The following is a 20,301-nucleotide window of genomic DNA, read 5'->3' as shown; positions in this document are numbered from 1 at the left end:
CTGTCCAGCAGCAGACTGAAGGTGGCTGCTGCTGTGCGCAGGTATATAAAGGCTCAGAGCCTATTATGACACGCGCAGCCAGCGTTCCATTGCCACATTCCATCTACTGCAGGCAGGATACCTGGCTGGCTGAATGTCGCTGAGAAGCTCACAGAGACCGCCATAAGCAACAGTTTAACAGAATGCCACAGACTAATCAACCAAACTTTTTGGGTTGGGTTCTCTTTTATAGTCAGCAGGCATTAATTGAAAGAAGTCAGTGTTCCAGCAGAGGGAGACAACGTTTCAGAAAAGGCATTGTAGCAAACCAAAAAAGAAATTTTAAGCGCAGCAGAGTAACCAGCGCACATACCTGTTAGCTCAGGTGAGTTTAAAAGGCTGCTGTTGATAAAAAGGGCATTTGCTAAATAGATGGTGTGTGTGCAACAATATACTGAAAGGTCAATTATATTGTGCAGCTTATCTCACCACCTGTAGTTATTTAGGTGAAAGCTCCAAAATGCTTGCCTAATATGTCTGTTTATCCAAAAGGAAGTAAAGAGGGAGAGCTAGAAAGAGAGCATTGCGTTACATTACATGGCAATGCAATGCACAGTTGCTGAAGTTGAACCAAAATGAGCTTGTCATCTGGCTTCTGCAACTTTGAACATGAAAAATCCAATGAGGAGAAGAAAAGCAAAGCCAAAGAGTCCATCCCAAAATCCGACAAACAAGCAAAATGAACAAAAAACATTGAATTCAATACTTTCTGATTTTAGAAACTGCATTAAAGAAGGGGTGCACCGGTCCTGGAGATACTGCAATACCAGGTCAATGCGTGGAGTGGACAGAGCAAGCTCTTTTTCCATCTCCCTGTTCTAAAAATCCATTTAATATATGGTCCCCAGATAGGGGACGTATCAGATATTAAACTGATAAGAACAGATTTTTTTTTTTTTTTTTTTTTTTTTTTCTTTCTACTCAGATCTTTAAGTCCACCATCACAAGTCATCTTGTTAAAATGGTTTCAAACTTAAAAGTTTCCTCATTGTAGATAGCAAACTGGATCTTTTTTTTTTTTTTTTCCTTTTTTTGTTGTTGTAAATTTACAGCTTATATTATTTTCCATATTCCAGTTTATTTTCCTTTTAACTTTAGAATTTCCATTTTTTACAGGGGGGTACATATGGTGCAACAAGAACATCACAAGGTAAGTACATTCCAATCTTTTTGCTTCCAAATTTCATTAGCTTTTTTATCACCAAACAACACCTTATCTCTCCAGAAATATAAAAACATATAACTTAGGCATAACTTAATACATTCTTGTACCGATACTTCCTTATGTTTAAAAATCAAAATATTCCGAGTTTTCCAAAGCGCCATTTTCACACAAGATAAAATTATCCATACAACCTTGAACACTTCATCCTTGACACCCAACCCGTAAAAAATCCTATTAAAATCTAGAAAATTAACACCACTTAGAGCTTTAACTAAATTACTAATCTTTCTCCATACTAATTGCGCATAACAACAGTTCCAAAAAATGTGCATAGCTGTTTCGCCAGCAGCACATTTACGTCTTGGGCATTTTTCAAACCGTACCAATCCTCTTCTATATTGGAAATCTCGAGTTGGCAGACAGTCTTTAATACTACACCATATTAAGTCCTTATGTTCATTAGTCAAACACTTAAAATTTGCATTAATCCAAATTTTATCTACAACATTATCGGAAAATCGCTCTACCGGACTAGCTATCACCCTGCTTTCTAAGACTTTTAAAATGTTCTTATGATTTCCAAGTATTTTAAGATCCATATTCATTAATTTAAAATCCCTCAGAATTCTTTCTAAAATAATATAATTCCCAGATGGCATAAACTTATATGGCCGATCCAAATGCATTTGTAACCATTTGTATTTCCTAATAAAAAAAACCAAATTGTATGTTAAAAAGGTTTTCAGCCTAGAAACTGGTCCTAATAAAGTGCATATGCAATTAGCTAAATACTTGGCATAAATGAAGGTTCTGATGTCTGGGAAGCCTTTCCCTCCTTTCCCTTTAATTTTGTACAACTCTTCCCTTTTTACCCTTTCCATTTTTGACTTCCATAGGAAATTAAAACATAACTTAATTATCTTTTTCATTACATTAATAGGAGGTATAAAAACAGTTGAAATGTATAAAATTATCGGAAGTAAGACCTGCTTTATTATCAAGATTTTGCCTTCCATTGTTAAACTTCTCAAGTTCCAAAAATCAATCTTTTTCCTTACCCTTTCAAGCAGGGACTCCCAATTCCTCACATTCCCACATGTCTCTGTAAAAAATACCCCTAAAACTTTAATTTCCATTACTCTCATCAGCATGCAATCCGAATTTAAAAGAAATTTACCCATAGTTAAAACACCTGATTTTTCTAAATTTATTTTAAAACCAGATGCTCCACCAAACCACACAACTGTCCTTAAAACTCTATGAAGACTCTTAATGTCCCGCACTAAAACTGACACATCATCCATATAAGCTAAAACCTTCACTTGGTCATTCCTACTGCCAGGAATAAAAAAGCCATTAATAACTTTATCTTTCCTAAAAGCAGTTAAAAGGGGTTCTATTGCACAAATGAAAAGTATAGGCGACAGGGGGCACCCCTGCTTAACCCCACAATTAATATTAATATTTTCCGATAAAAAACCATTAATAGAAATCTTACTAAAACATAACTTATACAGACATTTAATACGTTCAATAAAAACACCAGGACATCCTATTTTTTTTAAAACGGCAAATAAAAACTCATGAGCAACCCTATCATATGCCTTCTCAAAATCAAGGGAAACAAGGGCCAAGTCCTGCTTCCTATCAGCCACATCCCATATTATATCTCTCAGTAAGATTAGCGTGTCGGTAATCTTACGATTCGGGACTGCACAAGACTGATCCACCTCAATAACCGACCCTATCACACTCTTTAATCTATTGGCCAATAGTTTTGCATATACTTTATAGTCTGTATTTAGCAGCGTAATAGGCCTCCAATTTTTAATCAGTTCTTTTCCTCCTTTTTTATATAATAAAACAATAAGGCCTTCTGCCCATGACTTGGGAATATTAAAAGAGGACTCCACTTCTAAAAACAACTCATAAAAATCTTCCCCTATAATATCCCACACAACCCTGTAAAACTCCACAGGGAGGCCATCCACACCTGGTGTCTTCTGATTTTGTAAAGTGCAAATAGTATTAAATATCTCCTCCTTAGTAAACTCCCTAGATAAAAGTAATTTTTCTTCCTCACTAAGAGCTTTATCCAGAACCTCTAAAAAATGGTTTTTCAATGATTCATCAATCTTTTTTCGAGAAAACAGATCATCATAAAACATTTTGGCCTGCAATGCTTTCCCCTCTGGGCTCACCTCACCCTCTAAGACCTCAATAAAATCCTTTTTTCCACATATTTTTTTAAAGAAAAACTTAGTGCATTTCTCATCCTCATCCAGGACCTTTACCCTAGAGTTGAAGATGATTTCTTTTCCCTTCTCTTTTAGTGCATTCTGAATTTTCTCCTTTACCTCACTAATACTGCTGTCCATATTAACTCCATTGTTTTGAAAATAATAATAACACTGCAAATTAGCATTTAACGCATCATAAAACTGCCTTTTCTCATACGCTTTCCTCTTTCCCAATTTAACAAAGAAGGTTCTGATCTTACCCTTCATAAAATCCCACCAGTCTAAAATACACTTAAAACCCTTTTTGTTAAGTTTTAATTCATTATAAAAAACCTTAAAGTCTTCTTTAAAATTCTCCCCCTGTAATAAAGAAACATTCAGTTTCCAATGCGAAGGTTTTTTCTTACCGCAAGGGTCTATTGCTAAAGTGCATCCCAATAACTTATGATCCGAAAAAGGATTAATACTTGTCTTAAAAGAGGAACATTTAAAAGAATCAGACATAAAAAAGTGATCAATCCTAGACGTAAAACCTCTGTTTGACCACGTAACTTCAAATTCTTTTTTACTACCATCCATAGCCCATGCATCCTTTAAACTGAAGGCAGAAATTATGTTCTTAAGGCAGGTTACCGACCCAACCCGTACATTATTTAACTGGCAGTTAAAATCCCCACCAATTAAAATCGGATCCGCACCTGATAAAAAAAGCTGTAAAATCTCGAATAAATGTAATCTTTGATTTTTCTCAGTATGAGCATAAATATTAAAACAACGCACCCTTTTACCCTCCCTCATTACTTCTACACATAGAATACGACCAGGGTAAATTTCCTCATACTTCACCACCTCCCACTCACTAGAGCACAAAAAACCCACCCCATCACTTTTCAATTCATTCCCACCAGAAAAAACCATGTTACCCTTCCATATTCCACGTAAATATTCATAGCTCATTTTCCTTTCTAAATTACATTCTTGTAAAAAAATAAAATCGCATTTCTCATTATTCAAAAAATCATATAATGCAGTGCGTTTGTATAAATTGTTCAACCCCTGAACATTCAGGGATACAACAGTAATCATCTTCTAGTAATAGGCCCAGGGCTAATCCCTCCGCCCTCATCTACCAAAGGTGATTTCACATCCACAATTAAGGATTCTTGATCAGAAGAACTTGAGGGAGATACATCCCCAAACAAAAAAGACGCGTCACCACGAGATTTTTTCCCACCCAAGTCCTCCATGATCTCCTGTTGCTCTTCTTCCCATGTACTCCTTTTCAAAGATTTTGAACTTAAGTCCATATTTTCCTGGGCACAAGGAATCCCTGACGACATCTCTGATAATACCGCCAGAGCAGCAACTGTATCCACAATACCTTGTTGCCCCTCCTTTTCCTCTTCCAATGTTCCTTCCTCTCTTCCATCTTCTTTCCTCTCTCCTTCTTTCTTTTTATCTTCTTTCTTCTTGTCTTCCTTCTTCTTGTCTTCCTTCTTCTTTTCTTCCTTCTTCTTTACTTCCTTCTTCTTTTCTTCCTTCTTCCTTTCTTCTTTCTTCTTTTCTTCAGCTTTCTTCCTCTCTTCTCTTTTTTCTCTATTACTTAGAGGTGCCAGAACCTCTACTTCCTGCGCCACATTAGAAGAACTTTCTGATCCTCCATCCTCCATCTGCCCACCATCCCCTTGTTTATCTTCAGCATCAGCCTCAGATGTTTGCCTGGCTTGCATTGGGCACTCTCTCGCCTGATGAACCGGGCCAGAACATACTTCACAAGGGGCGCAATTTTCATCCATATGGCCATATTTCCGACATCGTTTACAATATGGTGGCATATTAGAAAAAAACAAAAAGCCTCTATCTCTATTTATGAACACGACTGGTGGGGGTCTTAAGACACCCCCCTCTACTGACGGGTCCTTTTTAAAAACGACCTGATACAGTCTCTTGCCGTTCCAGGCCCCAAAACCAGTCGTACAACGTTTTTTCATAATTAATACGGAGCAAAACCTTCTTAAGTATGAAGTCACTTGCTCATCAGATATGAAAGGGTTATACATATGTATTGTTAGCATCCTTTGATCAAATTGAAAGCGAGGCGTGGCTGAAATTCCTTCCAATACCTCACTATGCTCACAGGCTGCAGCATATCTAAAACTGGAAAAAACCCTCTCACATACACCAGCACCTCTCAAAGTCACATCGTGTACTCCTCTGTTAGAAAATGACTGAACACAAAAGTACTCATCCTTGCTGATATGCAAGATAGGAGTAAAGACTTTCCTGTACAAAAAGTCCAAGTTTTTAACTTGCCTAAATTCCACACTCACCACAAACCGGATGGTGTCCTTCATGTAGGCATCGTCCTGATCCAAATTCATCTCCATTTCCACACAGAGAAAATTCAAAAGAAAGCCCGATGACGTCCAAAAATAACAGCACCAGACTCGATCCCTTCTGTTCAGCAGCGTCCAGAACTCCAGTCCTGAAGAAATCCTCCTCCACGATCCAGAATTCCTTCCACGCCGAAAGGTACGAGAAACACCTTCCTTCCTTCCCAATAGCAGCAGTTCCAATCGGAAAAGGCCGAGAAAGAATTCCAGTGATCACGAACCTGCCTCCTGACACCAATCACAAGGATCGTGCCAAAAGGCCGAGAAGCGATAACCAGAATTGGTTTCGAACTACGGAGCCACCCAAGGATCCTGAAGAGTCCATTTGTGGAGATGAGCTCCTGGACTCCCGTTAAGAAGACATGTTGTCAACCTCTAGATCCCTTACATGCCTGCACTTTTCGGCTTGCTGCTGCTGCAATCCATGCGTTTTAGATCTGCATAACTCCACCTCTTTAAACACAGCACCCTCACCCCCTGCTGTTCCCACCCGCCTCAACACCGTTGGAAGGGAGGAGAACCAATTAAGGCGGGGGGTGGGGTGGAACGAGCAGCTGTCTACCCTTAGCAGGAGGGCTGCTGATTACTTACCTCTCCTGCTGCTGCTGGCTGTCCAGCAGCAGACTGAAGGTGGCTGCTGCTGTGCGCAGGTATATAAAGGCTCAGAGCCTATTATGACACGCGCAGCCAGCGTTCCATTGCCACATTCCATCTACTGCAGGCAGGATACCTGGCTGGCTGAATGTCGCTGAGAAGCTCACAGAGACCGCCATAAGCAACAGTTTAACAGAATGCCACAGACTAATCAACCAAACTTTTTGGGTTGGGTTCTCTTTTATAGTCTGCAGGCATTAATTGAAAGAAGTCAGTGTTCCAGCAGAGGGAGACAACGTTTCAGAAAAGGCATTGTAGCAAACCAAAAAAGAAATTTTAAGCGCAGCAGAGTAACCAGCGCACATACCTGTTAGCTCAGGTGAGTTTAAAAGGCTGCTGTTGATAACAAGGGCATTTGCTAAATAGATGGTGTGTGTGCAACAATATACTGAAAGGTCAATTATATTGTGCAGCTTATCTCACCACCTGTAGTTATTTAGGTGAAAGCTCCAAAATGCTTGCCTAATATGTCTGTTTATCCAAAAGGAAGTAAAGAGGGAGAGCTAGAAAGATAGCATTGCGTTACATTACATGGCAATGCAATGCACAGTTGCTGAAGTTGAACCAAAATGAGCTTGTCATCTGGCTTCTGCAACTTTGAACATGAAAAATCCAATGAGGAGAAGAAAAGCAAAGCCAAAGAGTCCATCCCAAAATCCGACAAACAAGCAAAATGAACAAAAAACATTGAATTCAATACTTTCTGATTTTAGAAACTGCATTAAAGAAGGGGTGCACCGGTCCTGGAGATACTGCAATACCAGGTCAATGCGTGGAGTGGACAGAGCAAGCTCTTTTTCCATCTCCCTGTTCTAAAAATCCATTTAATATATAGTCCCCAGATAGGGGACGTATCAGATATTAAACTGATAAGAACAGATTTTTTGATTGAAGCTGCATCCAAGGCACTGAAAAATGTGACCGAAGTCACACCAAAACAGCGCACGAGGCGAGGATTCATGTGGACCCTTCCCGGAGGAGAGGGTCCCCAATAAACCATCCCCATCCCTCCGAGCCAGAAGGCCACAGCGAGGGTCAGGGATCTCCGATGCTCTCCCTAGCCGAAGCCGGAGAAGAGCCGTTTTCGTGCTCCCAGCTTCCATCTTGGCTGCCACCCTAGTGGAGCTGGAGCCTGTGTTGGTTTCTCAGCCCAAAGCTGACCGGACCTCCGACCGGGTTTATAAAAATTCCCCTTCCTAGCCCGGAGGCCAGGAATAGGGGGGGTTGCTCAGAAAGTATGATTGGCAAAGGTGCGGCGTGCTACGAAGCCAAGTCTTTCTGGGGTTCCCAGTCCCAGTAAGCTTGGACTCCCACCAGGGCGAATACTCCTGGGGCACATTGCTCCAAAGCCCTCACACTTACCCAGCCTAGTGACTTCGATCCTGGAGGGCCATGTTTTCCATCAGATAACTCTATGAGCCACCTGGCGTACTAACAAGTGCACCAAACCAGTGTGTAATATGCATCAATTTACTAGGGCAGCCCAAGGACAAAACTGCCTTTTCAAAAGATACTACACTTGATCTTAGCCAAAAGGCCGAGAAGCGATAACCAGAATTGGTTTCGAACTACGGAGCCACCCAAGGATCCTGAAGAGTCCATTTGTGGAGATGAGCTCCTGGACTCCCGTTAAGAAGACATGTTGTCAACCTCTAGATCCCTTACATGCCTGCACTTTTCGGCTTGCTGCTGCTGCAATCCACGCGTTTTAGATCTGCATAACTCCACCTCTTTAAACACAGCACCCTCACCCCCTGCTGTTCCCACCCGCCTCAACACCGTTGGAAGGGAGGAGAACCAATTAAGGCGGGGGGTGGGGTGGAACGAGCAGCTGTCTACCCTTAGCAGGAGGGCTGCTGATTACTTACCTCTCCTGCTGCTGCTGGCTGTCCAGCAGCAGACTGAAGGTGGCTGCTGCTGTGCGCAGGTATATAAAGGCTCAGAGCCTATTATGACACGCGCAGCCAGCGTTCCATTGCCACATTCCATCTACTGCAGGCAGGATACCTGGCTGGCTGAATGTCGCTGAGAAGCTCACAGAGACCGCCATAAGCAACAGTTTAACAGAATGCCACAGACTAATCAACCAAACTTTTTGGGTTGGGTTCTCTTTTATAGTCTGCAGGCATTAATTGAAAGAAGTCAGTGTTCCAGCAGAGGGAGACAACGTTTCAGAAAAGGCATTGTAGCAAACCAAAAAAGAAATTTTAAGCGCAGCAGAGTAACCAGCGCACATACCTGTTAGCTCAGGTGAGTTTAAAAGGCTGCTGTTGATAACAAGGGCATTTGCTAAATAGATGGTGTGTGTGCAACAATATACTGAAAGGTCAATTATATTGTGCAGCTTATCTCACCACCTGTAGTTATTTAGGTGAAAGCTCCAAAATGCTTGCCTAATATGTCTGTTTATCCAAAAGGAAGTAAAGAGGGAGAGCTAGAAAGATAGCATTGCGTTACATTACATGGCAATGCAATGCACAGTTGCTGAAGTTGAACCAAAATGAGCTTGTCATCTGGCTTCTGCAACTTTGAACATGAAAAATCCAATGAGGAGAAGAAAAGCAAAGCCAAAGAGTCCATCCCAAAATCCGACAAACAAGCAAAATGAACAAAAAACATTGAATTCAATACTTTCTGATTTTAGAAACTGCATTAAAGAAGGGGTGCACCGGTCCTGGAGATACCGCAATACCAGGTCAATGCGTGGAGTGGACAGAGCAAGCTCTTTTTCCATCTCCCTGTTCTAAAAATCCATTTAATATATGGTCCCCAGATAGGGGACGTATCAGATATTAAACTGATAAGAACAGATACTACACTTGATCTTAGCCAAAAGGCCGAGAAGCGATAACCAGAATTGGTTTCGAACTACGGAGCCACCCAAGGATCCTGAAGAGTCCATTTGTGGAGATGAGCTCCTGGACTCCCGTTAAGAAGACATGTTGTCAACCTCTAGATCCCTTACATGCCTGCACTTTTCGGCTTGCTGCTGCTGCAATCCACGCGTTTTAGATCTGCATAACTCCACCTCTTTAAACACAGCACCCTCACCCCCTGCTGTTCCCACCCGCCTCAACACCGTTGGAAGGGAGGAGAACCAATTAAGGCGGGGGGTGGGGTGGAACGAGCAGCTGTCTACCCTTAGCAGGAGGGCTGCTGATTACTTACCTCTCCTGCTGCTGCTGGCTGTCCAGCAGCAGACTGAAGGTGGCTGCTGCTGTGCGCAGGTATATAAAGGCTCAGAGCCTATTATGACACGCGCAGCCAGCGTTCCATTGCCACATTCCATCTACTGCAGGCAGGATACCTGGCTGGCTGAATGTCGCTGAGAAGCTCACAGAGACCGCCATAAGCAACAGTTTAACAGAATGCCACAGACTAATCAACCAAACTTTTTGGGTTGGGTTCTCTTTTATAGTCTGCAGGCATTAATTGAAAGAAGTCAGTGTTACAGCAGAGGGAGACAACGTTTCAGAAAAGGCATTGTAGCAAACCAAAAAAGAAATTTTAAGCGCAGCAGAGTAACCAGCGCACATACCTGTTAGCTCAGGTGAGTTTAAAAGGCTGCTGTTGATAACAAGGGCATTTGCTAAATAGATGGTGTGTGTGCAACAATATACTGAAAGGTCAATTATATTGTGCAGCTTATCTCACCACCTGTAGTTATTTAGGTGAAAGCTCCAAAATGCTTGCCTAATATGTCTGTTTATCCAAAAGGAAGTAAAGAGGGAGAGCTAGAAAGATAGCATTGCGTTACATTACATGGCAATGCAATGCACAGTTGCTGAAGTTGAACCAAAATGAGCTTGTCATCTGGCTTCTGCAACTTTGAACATGAAAAATCCAATGAGGAGAAGAAAAGCAAAGCCAAAGAGTCCATCCCAAAATCCGACAAACAAGCAAAATGAACAAAAAACATTGAATGCAATACTTTCTGATTTTAGAAACTGCATTAAAGAAGGGGTGCACCGGTCCTGGAGATACTGCAATACCAGGTCAATGCGTGGAGTGGACAGAGCAAGCTCTTTTTCCATCTCCCTGTTCTAAAAATCCATTTAATATATGGTCCCCAGATAGGGGACGTATCAGATATTAAACTGATAAGAACAGATACTACACTTGATCTTAGCCAAAAGGCCGAGAAGCGATAACCAGAATTGGTTTCGAACTACGGAGCCACCCAAGGATCCTGAAGAGTCCATTTGTGGAGATGAGCTTCTGGACTCCCGTTAAGAAGACATGTTGTCAACCTCTAGATCCCTTACATGCCTGCACTTTTCGGCTTGCTGCTGCTGCAATCCACGCGTTTTAGATCTGCATAACTCCACCTCTTTAAACACAGCACCCTCACCCCCTGCTGTTTCCACCCGCCTCAACACCGTTGGAAGGGAGGAGAACCAATTAAGGCGGGGGGTGGGGTGGAACGAGCAGCTGTCTACCCTTAGCAGGAGGGCTGCTGATTACTTACCTCTCCTGCTGCTGCTGGCTGTCCAGCAGCAGACTGAAGGTGGCTGCTGCTGTGCGCAGGTATATAAAGGCTCAGAGCCTATTATGACACGCGCAGCCAGCGTTCCATTGCCACATTCCATCTACTGCAGGCAGGATACCTGGCTGGCTGAATGTCGCTGAGAAGCTCACAGAGACCGCCATAAGCAACAGTTTAACAGAATGCCACAGACTAATCAACCAAACTTTTTGGGTTGGGTTCTCTTTTATAGTCTGCAGGCATTAATTGAAAGAAGTCAGTGTTCCAGCAGAGGGAGACAACGTTTCAGAAAAGGCATTGTAGCAAACCAAAAAAGAAATTTTAAGCGCAGCAGAGTAACCAGCGCACATACCTGTTAGCTCAGGTGAGTTTAAAAGGCTGCTGTTGATAACAAGGGCATTTGCTAAATAGATGGTGTGTGTGCAACAATATACTGAAAGGTCAATTATATTGTGCAGCTTATCTCACCACCTGTAGTTATTTAGGTGAAAGCTCCAAAATGCTTGCCTAATATGTCTGTTTATCCAAAAGGAAGTAAAGAGGGAGAGCTAGAAAGATAGCATTGCGTTACATTACATGGCAATGCAATGCACAGTTGCTGAAGTTGAACCAAAATGAGCTTGTCATCTGGCTTCTGCAACTTTGAACATGAAAAATCCAATGAGGAGAAGAAAAGCGAAGCCAAAGAGTCCATCCCAAAATCCGACAAACAAGCAAAATGAACAAAAAACATTGAATTCAATACTTTCTGATTTTAGAAACTGCATTAAAGAAGGGGTGCACCGGTCCTGGAGATACTGCAATACCAGGTCAATGCGTGGAGTGGACAGAGCAAGCTCTTTTTCCATCTCCCTGTTCTAAAAATCCATTTAATATATGGTCCCCAGATAGGGGACGTATCAGATATTAAACTGATAAGAACAGATACTACACTTGATCTTAGCCAAAAGGCCGAGAAGCGATAACCAGAATTGGTTTCGAACTACGGAGCCACCCAAGGATCCTGAAGAGTCCATTTGTGGAGATGAGCTCCTGGACTCCCGTTAAGAAGACATGTTGTCAACCTCTAGATCCCTTACATGCCTGCACTTTTCGGCTTGCTGCTGCTGCAATCCACGCGTTTTAGATCTGCATAACTCCACCTCTTTAAACACAGCACCCTCACCCCCTGCTGTTCCCACCCGCCTCAACACCGAAGGAATGGAGGAGAACCAATTAAGGTGGGGGGTGGGGTGGAACGAGCAGCTGTCTACCCTTAGCAGGAGGGCTGCTGATTACTTACCTCTCCTGCTGCTGCTGGCTGTCCAGCAGCAGACTGAAGGTGGCTGCTGCTGTGCGCAGGTATATAAAGGCTCAGAGCCTATTATGACACGCGCAGCCAGCGTTCCATTGCCACATTCCATCTACTGCAGGCAGGATACCTGGCTGGCTGAATGTCGCTGAGAAGCTCACAGAGACCGCCATAAGCAACAGTTTAACAGAATGCCACAGACTAATCAACCAAACTTTTTGGGTTGGGTTCTCTTTTATAGTCTGCAGGCATTAATTGAAAGAAGTCAGTGTTCCAGCAGAGGGAGACAACGTTTCAGAAAAGGCATTGTAGCAAACCAAAAAAGAAATTTTAAGCGCAGCAGAGTAACCAGCGCACATACCTGTTAGCTCAGGTGAGTTTAAAAGGCTGCTGTTGATAACAAGGGCATTTGCTAAATAGATGGTGTGTGTGCAACAATATACTGAAAGGTCAATTATATTGTGCAGCTTATCTCACCACCTGTAGTTATTTAGGTGAAAGCTCCAAAATGCTTGCCTAATATGTCTGTTTATCCAAAAGGAAGTAAAGAGGGAGAGCTAGAAAGATAGCATTGCGTTACATTACATGGCAATGCAATGCACAGTTGCTGAAGTTGAACCAAAATGAGCTTGTCATCTGGCTTCTGCAACTTTGAACATGAAAAATCCAATGAGGAGAAGAAAAGCGAAGCCAAAGAGTCCATCCCAAAATCCGACAAACAAGCAAAATGAACAAAAAACATTGAATTCAATACTTTCTGATTTTAGAAACTGCATTAAAGAAGGGGTGCACCGGTCCTGGAGATACTGCAATACCAGGTCAATGCGTGGAGTGGACAGAGCAAGCTCTTTTTCCATCTCCCTGTTCTAAAAATCCATTTAATATATGGTCCCCAGATAGGGGACGTATCAGATATTAAACTGATAAGAACAGATACTACACTTGATCTTAGCCAAAAGGCCGAGAAGCGATAACCAGAATTGGTTTCGAACTACGGAGCCACCCAAGGATCCTGAAGAGTCCATTTGTGGAGATGAGCTCCTGGACTCCCGTTAAGAAGACATGTTGTCAACCTCTAGATCCCTTACATGCCTGCACTTTTCGGCTTGCTGCTGCTGCAATCCACGCGTTTTAGATCTGCATAACTCCACCTCTTTAAACACAGCACCCTCACCCCCTGCTGTTCCCACCCGCCTCAACACCGAAGGAATGGAGGAGAACCAATTAAGGTGGGGGGTGGGGTGGAACGAGCAGCTGTCTACCCTTAGCAGGAGGGCTGCTGATTACTTACCTCTCCTGCTGCTGCTGGCTGTCCAGCAGCAGACTGAAGGTGGCTGCTGCTGTGCGCAGGTATATAAAGGCTCAGAGCCTATTATGACACGCGCAGCCAGCGTTCCATTGCCACATTCCATCTACTGCAGGCAGGATACCTGGCTGGCTGAATGTCGCTGAGAAGCTCACAGAGACCGCCATAAGCAACAGTTTAACAGAATGCCACAGACTAATCAACCAAACTTTTTGGGTTGGGTTCTCTTTTATAGTCTGCAGGCATTAATTGAAAGAAGTCAGTGTTCCAGCAGAGGGAGACAACGTTTCAGAAAAGGCATTGTAGCAAACCAAAAAAGAAATTTTAAGCGCAGCAGAGTAACCAGCGCACATACCTGTTAGCTCAGGTGAGTTTAAAAGGCTGCTGTTGATAACAAGGGCATTTGCTAAATAGATGGTGTGTGTGCAACAATATACTGAAAGGTCAATTATATTGTGCAGCTTATATCACCACCTGTAGTTATTTAGGTGAAAGCTCCAAAATGCTTGCCTAATATGTCTGTTTATCCAAAAGGAAGTAAAGAGGGAGAGCTAGAAAGATAGCATTGCGTTACATTACATGGCAATGCAATGCACAGTTGCTGAAGTTGAACCAAAATGAGCTTGTCATCTGGCTTCTGCAGCTTTGAACATGAAAAATCCAATGAGGAGAAGAAAAGCAAAGCCAAAGAGTCCATCCCAAAATCCAACAAACAAGCAAAATGAACAAAAAACATTGAATTCAATACTTTCTGATTTTAGAAACTGCATTAAAGAAGGGGTGCACCGGTCCTGGAGATACTGCAATACCAGGTCAATGCGTGGAGTGGACAGAGCAAGCTCTTTTTCCATCTCCCTGTTCTAAAAATCCATTTAATATATGGTCCCCAGATAGGGGACGTATCAGATATTAAACTGATAAGAACAGATACTACACTTGATCTTAGCCAAAAGGCCGAGAAGCGATAACCAAAATTGGTTTCGAACTACGGAGCCACCCAAGGATCCTGAAGAGTCCATTTGTGGAGATGAGCTCCTGGACTCCCGTTAAGAAGACATGTTGTCAACCTCTAGATCCCTTACATGCCTGCACTTTTCGGCTTGCTGCTGCTGCAATCCACGCGTTTTAGATCTGCATAACTCCACCTCTTTAAACACAGCACCCTCACCCCCTGCTGTTCCCACCCGCCTCAACACCGTTGGAAGGGAGGAGAACCAATTAAGGCGGGGGGTGTGGTGGAACGAGCAGCTGTCTACCCTTAGCAGGAGGGCTGCTGATTACTTACCTCTCCTGCTGCTGCTGGCTGTCCAGCAGCAGACTGAAGGTGGCTGCTGCTGTGCGCAGGTATATAAAGGCTCAGAGCCTATTATGACACGCGCAGCCAGCGTTCCATTGCCACATTCCATCTACTGCAGGCAGGATACCTGGCTGGCTGAATGTCGCTGAGAAGCTCACAGAGACCGCCATAAGCAACAGTTTAACAGAATGCCACAGACTAATCAACCAAACTTTTTGGGTTGAGTTCTATTTTATAGTCTGCAGGCATTAATTGAAAGAAGTCAGTGTTCCAGCAGAGGGAGACAACGTTTCAGAAAAGGCATTGTAGCAAACCAAAAAAGAAATTTTAAGCGCAGCAGAGTAACCAGCGCACATACCTGTTAGCTCAGGTGAGTTTAAAAGGCTGCTGTTGATAACAAGGGCATTTGCTAAATAGATGGTGTGTGTGCAACAATATACTGAAAGGTCAATTATATTGTGCAGCTTATCTCACCACCTGTAGTTATTTAGGTGAAAGCTCCAAAATGCTTGCCTAATATGTCTGTTTAGCCAAAAGGAAGTAAAGAGGGAGAGCTAGAAAGATAGCATTGCGTTACATTACATGGCAATGCAATGCACAGTTGCTGAAGTTGAACCAAAATGAGCTTGTCATCTAGCTTCTGCAACTTTGAACATGAAAAATCCAATGAGGAGAAGAAAAGCAAAGCCAAAGAGTCCATCCCAAAATCCGACAAACAAGCAAAATGAACAAAAAACATTGAATTCAATACTTTCTGATTTTAGAAACTGCATTAAAGAAGGGGTGCACCGGTCCTGGAGATACTGCAATACCAGGTCAATGCGTGGAGTGGACAGAGCAAGCTCTTTTTCCATCTCCCTGTTCTAAAAATCCATTTAATATATGGTCCCCAGATAGGGGATGTATCAGATATTAAACTGATAAGAACAGATACTACACTTGATCTTAGCCAAAAGGCCGAGAAGCGATAACCAGAATTGGTTTCGAACTACGGAGCCACCCAAGGATCCTGAAGAGTCCATTTGTGGAGATGAGCTCCTGGACTCCCGTTAAGAAGACATGTTGTCAACCTCTAGATCCCTTACATGCCTGCACTTTTCGGCTTGCTGCTGCTGCAATCCACGCGTTTTAGATCTGCATAACTCCACCTCTTTAAACACAGCACCCTCACCCCCTGCTGTTCCCACCCGCCTCAACACCGTTGGAAGGGAGGAGAAACAATTAAGGCGGGGGGTGGGGTGGAACGAGCAGCTGTCTACCCTTAGCAGGAGGGCTGCTGATTACTTACCTCTCCTGCTGCTGCTGGCTGTCCAGCAGCAGACTGAAGGTGGCTGCTGCTGTGCGCAGGTATATAAAGGCTCAGAGCCTATTATGACACGCGCAGCCAGCGTTCCATTGCCACATTCCATCTACTGCAGGCAGGATTCCTGGCTGGCTGAATGTCGCTGAGAAGCTCACAGAGACCGCCATAAGCAACAGTTTAACAGAATGCCACAGACTAATCAACCAAACTTTTTGGGTTGGGTTCTCTTTTATAGTCTGCAGGCATTAATTGAAAGAAGTCAGTGTTCCAGCAGAGGGAGACAACGTTTCAGAAAAGGCATTGTAGCAAACCAAAAAAGAAATTTTAAGCGCAGCAGAGTAACCAGCGCACATACCTGTTAGCTCAGGTGAGTTTAAAAGGCTGCTGTTGATAACAAGGGCATTTGCTAAATAGATGGTGTGTGTGCAACAATATACTGAAAGGTCAATTATATTGTGCAGCTTATCTCACCACCTGTAGTTATTTAGGTGAAAGCTCCAAAATGCTTGCCTAATATGTCTGTTTATCCAAAAGGAAGTAAAGAGGGAGAGCTAGAAAGATAGCATTGCGTTACATTACATGGCAATGCAATGCACAGTTGCTGAAGTTGAACCAAAATGAGCTTGTCATCTGGCTTCTGCAACTTTGAACATGAAAAATCCAATGAGGAGAAGAAAAGCAAAGCCAAAGAGTCCATCCCAAAATCCGACAAACAAGCAAAATGAACAAAAAACATTGAATTCAATACTTTCTGATTTTAGAAACTGCATTAAAGAAGGGGTGCACCGGTCCTGGAGATACTGCAATACCAGATCAATGCGTGGAGTGGACAGAGCAAGCTCTTTTTCCATCTCCCTGTTCTAAAAATCCATTTAATATATGGTCCCCAGATAGGGGACGTATCAGATATTAAACTGATAAGAACAGATTTTTTTTTTTTTTTTTTTTTTTTTTTTTTTAAACCATTCAGTTTAGTTTTTTAGCAAACAGTATGAATTTCTCCAAAATTTGCTACTTAAAACTTCTCATCATCATGGTTCTATTTATTTAGCAGTAGTATAAGACGAAATATAATCACAAGGGAACATCCTTTACGTAACACAAATGCAGAAACTTCAAGGAATGACAAAGAAAAAAATCACTGGTATTTGATAAGGTAATGCCACTTTTTAAATTTCCAAATCCCTTCGGCATCTGTGCCACCGCCGCCTCTGCTGTCCAACTTATATATCAGGTATAGTCTTGAAAGAATAAGTCTAACACATTCATTCGCTGATAAAGATTTCCTCTTGAAAAGTCCAAGGTTCCTTGCATCCCACAAACTCTCCATCACACAAGCCATTATCAACCATAAAATTCTATCTTTAGACCGACTACACGCACCAATTCCAAACATCGCCACACGCCAATCCACAAAATTCACGCCTGCTAAACCCTTACACAATCCACCTACACACTTCCACACACTGTACGCGTACTCACAATCCCACATAACATGCCTCACAGTCTCACAACCACCACATCCCACTCTCGGACACACATCTGTTATTATCAACTCTCTTTTCTTCTGCACTTCTCTCACAGGTAAAATATTATGTAAAGTCATCCACACCACATCCTTCTGTTTGTTTGACATCCCATACGTATCTAACTTCTTCCATGCATCTGAAACCTCATTCCCTCTCAGCCCAACAATATTACACTCTACCTCATTTGCACTCATTCTTTTCACCACATTCTTGGTCATTCTAAAATCATTCATTCCCACACTCAACAAATCATGCTTTCTCACAAATTTCTCAATCACCTCATACCAAACAGGACACTTAAAGGCCACAGGCACACTCGCATCTCTCTTCCTCCAGCATAACCCATACAACATCCATCCAGCAGAATAATTAGCCATAAAAGCACCTTTATTGCCTTTACCCAGCAAAATAACCACAGTCTTAATATAATTAAGACCTAAAAAAACTTCAATATTGGGAAAGGCCAGCCCACCATGCTGACAAGCCTTAAAAAGGCTCTCCCGCTTCAACTTCTCCATCTTACTACACCACAGGAATGTGAATACCAACTTCTCTATTCTCTTAATTTTCCTGTAAGGAGAAGGAAAAACAGTCGCCACATAAAGCAGGATAGGGAGAATCACTGCTTTGATAATTAATACCTTACCACGCAGAGTCAATTCTCTCATTCGCCAAAAATTCAATTTACGTTCAACCCGCATACCACACTCTTCCCAACTTTCATTCCCTTTTAAGTCATCATTAAATAATACGCCCAAAATCTTGATTGCACCCACTTCACACTTTACACCATCCATACGAATACTACTATCTCCAAAACATTTAAAACTACATTTATTCCAATTTACCCTAAAACCAGACGCACCAACAAAAAAATCCAAAAGCAATTTAATTCTACTCAAAGAAGCCATACTTTCACTCACAACCACAACATCATCCATATAACCTAACACTTTCACATGCTTACCACCACTACCAGGCACCAACAAACCTCTCATCATTTTATCCCGTCTAATCAAACATAACAATGGTTCTATTACACATACAAATAAGACGGGGGACATAGGACACCCCTGCCTTACTCCTGACCTAATCTTCACTTTGTCACACAGCCACCCATTAACCAAGAACTCACTTGACACACAATCATACAATGATTTTACACAATTCACAAATTCTCTAGGAAACCCCATTCTTTCCAGTACTTTAAACAAAAACACATGCGAAACCCTGTCAAACGCCTTCTCAAAATCAATAGCTAAAGTCATACATTTCTGCTTTCTATCCTTGCAATCCCCAATCATATCTCTCAACAATAACAAGTTATCACTCATACTTCTTCCAGGCACTGCACATACTTGGTCCTCCTCCACAACACTACCAATCACTTCACGCATACGATTTGCCAGTAACTTACTGTAGACCTTATAATCCGAATTCAGCAGTGTTATTGGTCTCCAGTTTTCCAAACGTTTCCTCTCACCCTTTTTATACACAAGCACAACCACTCCTTCTTTCATTGATTCACACAACCTACCATTCACCCACATATACTTACATACCTCAGTCAAATCTGTTCCCAAAACTTCCCATGCTTTCACATACAACTCTACAGGTATACCATCTTTCCCAGGAGTCTTACTCTTTTTAGCACTCCACACCACATTCTTCACTTCATCCAGAACTACATCCTCACACAACAGATCACGCTCCTCAGAATCAAGTTTTTTCTCCACACCATTCAGAACATATGACAGAAGCCCAGAGTCAATCCATTTCTCATCATACAACTTGCTATAAAACCTATTCACTTCTTTCAGCACATCCTCACCCATACAGTTGGTTCCACTTTCATTCACAACTTCATTCATATCAGTCTTCCTACCATTCATTTTTTTAAAAAAGAACCTCGTACACTTCTCATTTTTCTCCAGGTGCTCAATTTTAGTACGATATATAATTTCCTTTCCTTTCTCATCCAACACACGCTTCAATTCATTCTTAGCCTCAGTAAGTTGATCAGACATCTCCAAACCACTTGCAACACACTTTCTCAACCAGTCAATCCGTCTATTAAGGTCATTAAACCTATTCCTATATCTGGCAGCTTTTCTATAGCCCCACTTTTTGAAGAAAGTTTTAAATTGCACTTTCACCCAGTCCCACCAGTCAAGAACACACACAAAATCCTTCTTACGCATTCTCCATCTTTCATACTTTACATTAAACTCATTCATCACCTCATCATCCTCTAACAGCCTTGCATTCAACTTCCATACCCCACCGCCATACACTTGGTCACCATTCGCACAAAACACGCCTCTCAAACATTCATGGTCCGAAAAAGGTACCTTTTGTTGAGAAAAATCCAAACATACCATATTTTTAGAAAATAACATTAAATCAATTCTGGAATGAATCTCACCACGGTCAGCATGGTATGTCGGCGGTGGTGGCATGCCAAGAACAACAACTGCTGCATCTAAAAAGGAAAAATCACAAATTAAATGGGACAATTTCTTTCCTGTTATGTCACACTTTCCTTCTGTGACACAATTAACGTCCCCAACAAAAATAGTGGGAGATTTCCCTGGAAGA

General features: G+C 42.2%; 8 non-coding genes and 2 pseudogenes across 8 annotated transcripts; all 10 read right to left on the bottom strand.

Moving 5' to 3' along the window:
- Nucleotides 1–772: 772 nt before the first annotated feature.
- Nucleotides 773–991, bottom strand: LOC141231462 (U2 spliceosomal RNA; annotated as a pseudogene).
- Nucleotides 992–7,218: 6,227 nt separating this feature from the next.
- LOC141231378 (U2 spliceosomal RNA) lies at nucleotides 7,219–7,400 on the bottom strand. The gene has a single exon (XR_012297789.1). It is a non-coding gene; the product is annotated as a U2 spliceosomal RNA (small nuclear RNA).
- Nucleotides 7,401–7,924: 524 nt separating this feature from the next.
- LOC141231493 (U2 spliceosomal RNA) lies at nucleotides 7,925–8,040 on the bottom strand (annotated as a pseudogene).
- Nucleotides 8,041–9,149: 1,109 nt separating this feature from the next.
- On the bottom strand, nucleotides 9,150–9,340 carry LOC141231322 (U2 spliceosomal RNA). Its single transcript, XR_012297734.1, has one exon. It is a non-coding gene; the product is annotated as a U2 spliceosomal RNA (small nuclear RNA).
- A 1,109-nt stretch (nucleotides 9,341–10,449) lies between these two features.
- On the bottom strand, nucleotides 10,450–10,640 carry LOC141231106 (U2 spliceosomal RNA). The gene has a single exon (XR_012297518.1). It is a non-coding gene; the product is annotated as a U2 spliceosomal RNA (small nuclear RNA).
- A 1,109-nt stretch (nucleotides 10,641–11,749) lies between these two features.
- On the bottom strand, nucleotides 11,750–11,940 carry LOC141231105 (U2 spliceosomal RNA). The gene has a single exon (XR_012297517.1). It is a non-coding gene; the product is annotated as a U2 spliceosomal RNA (small nuclear RNA).
- A 1,109-nt stretch (nucleotides 11,941–13,049) lies between these two features.
- Nucleotides 13,050–13,240, bottom strand: LOC141231104 (U2 spliceosomal RNA). Its single transcript, XR_012297516.1, has one exon. It is a non-coding gene; the product is annotated as a U2 spliceosomal RNA (small nuclear RNA).
- A 1,109-nt stretch (nucleotides 13,241–14,349) lies between these two features.
- LOC141231103 (U2 spliceosomal RNA) lies at nucleotides 14,350–14,540 on the bottom strand. Its single transcript, XR_012297515.1, has one exon. It is a non-coding gene; the product is annotated as a U2 spliceosomal RNA (small nuclear RNA).
- A 1,109-nt stretch (nucleotides 14,541–15,649) lies between these two features.
- Nucleotides 15,650–15,840, bottom strand: LOC141231314 (U2 spliceosomal RNA). Its single transcript, XR_012297726.1, has one exon. It is a non-coding gene; the product is annotated as a U2 spliceosomal RNA (small nuclear RNA).
- Nucleotides 15,841–16,949: 1,109 nt separating this feature from the next.
- On the bottom strand, nucleotides 16,950–17,140 carry LOC141231467 (U2 spliceosomal RNA). Its single transcript, XR_012297854.1, has one exon. It is a non-coding gene; the product is annotated as a U2 spliceosomal RNA (small nuclear RNA).
- Nucleotides 17,141–20,301: the final 3,161 nt, after the last annotated feature.

This window comes from Phyllobates terribilis, unplaced genomic scaffold (assembly GCF_046119375.1).
Source record: "Phyllobates terribilis strain yellow unplaced genomic scaffold, ASM4611937v1 Scaffold_505__1_contigs__length_1300667, whole genome shotgun sequence".
In the NCBI taxonomy this organism is placed as follows: domain Eukaryota; kingdom Metazoa; phylum Chordata; class Amphibia; order Anura; family Dendrobatidae; genus Phyllobates; species Phyllobates terribilis.
The sequence above is the reverse complement of the archived record's forward strand: the minus strand, read 5'-3'. Positions and strand labels throughout refer to the sequence as shown.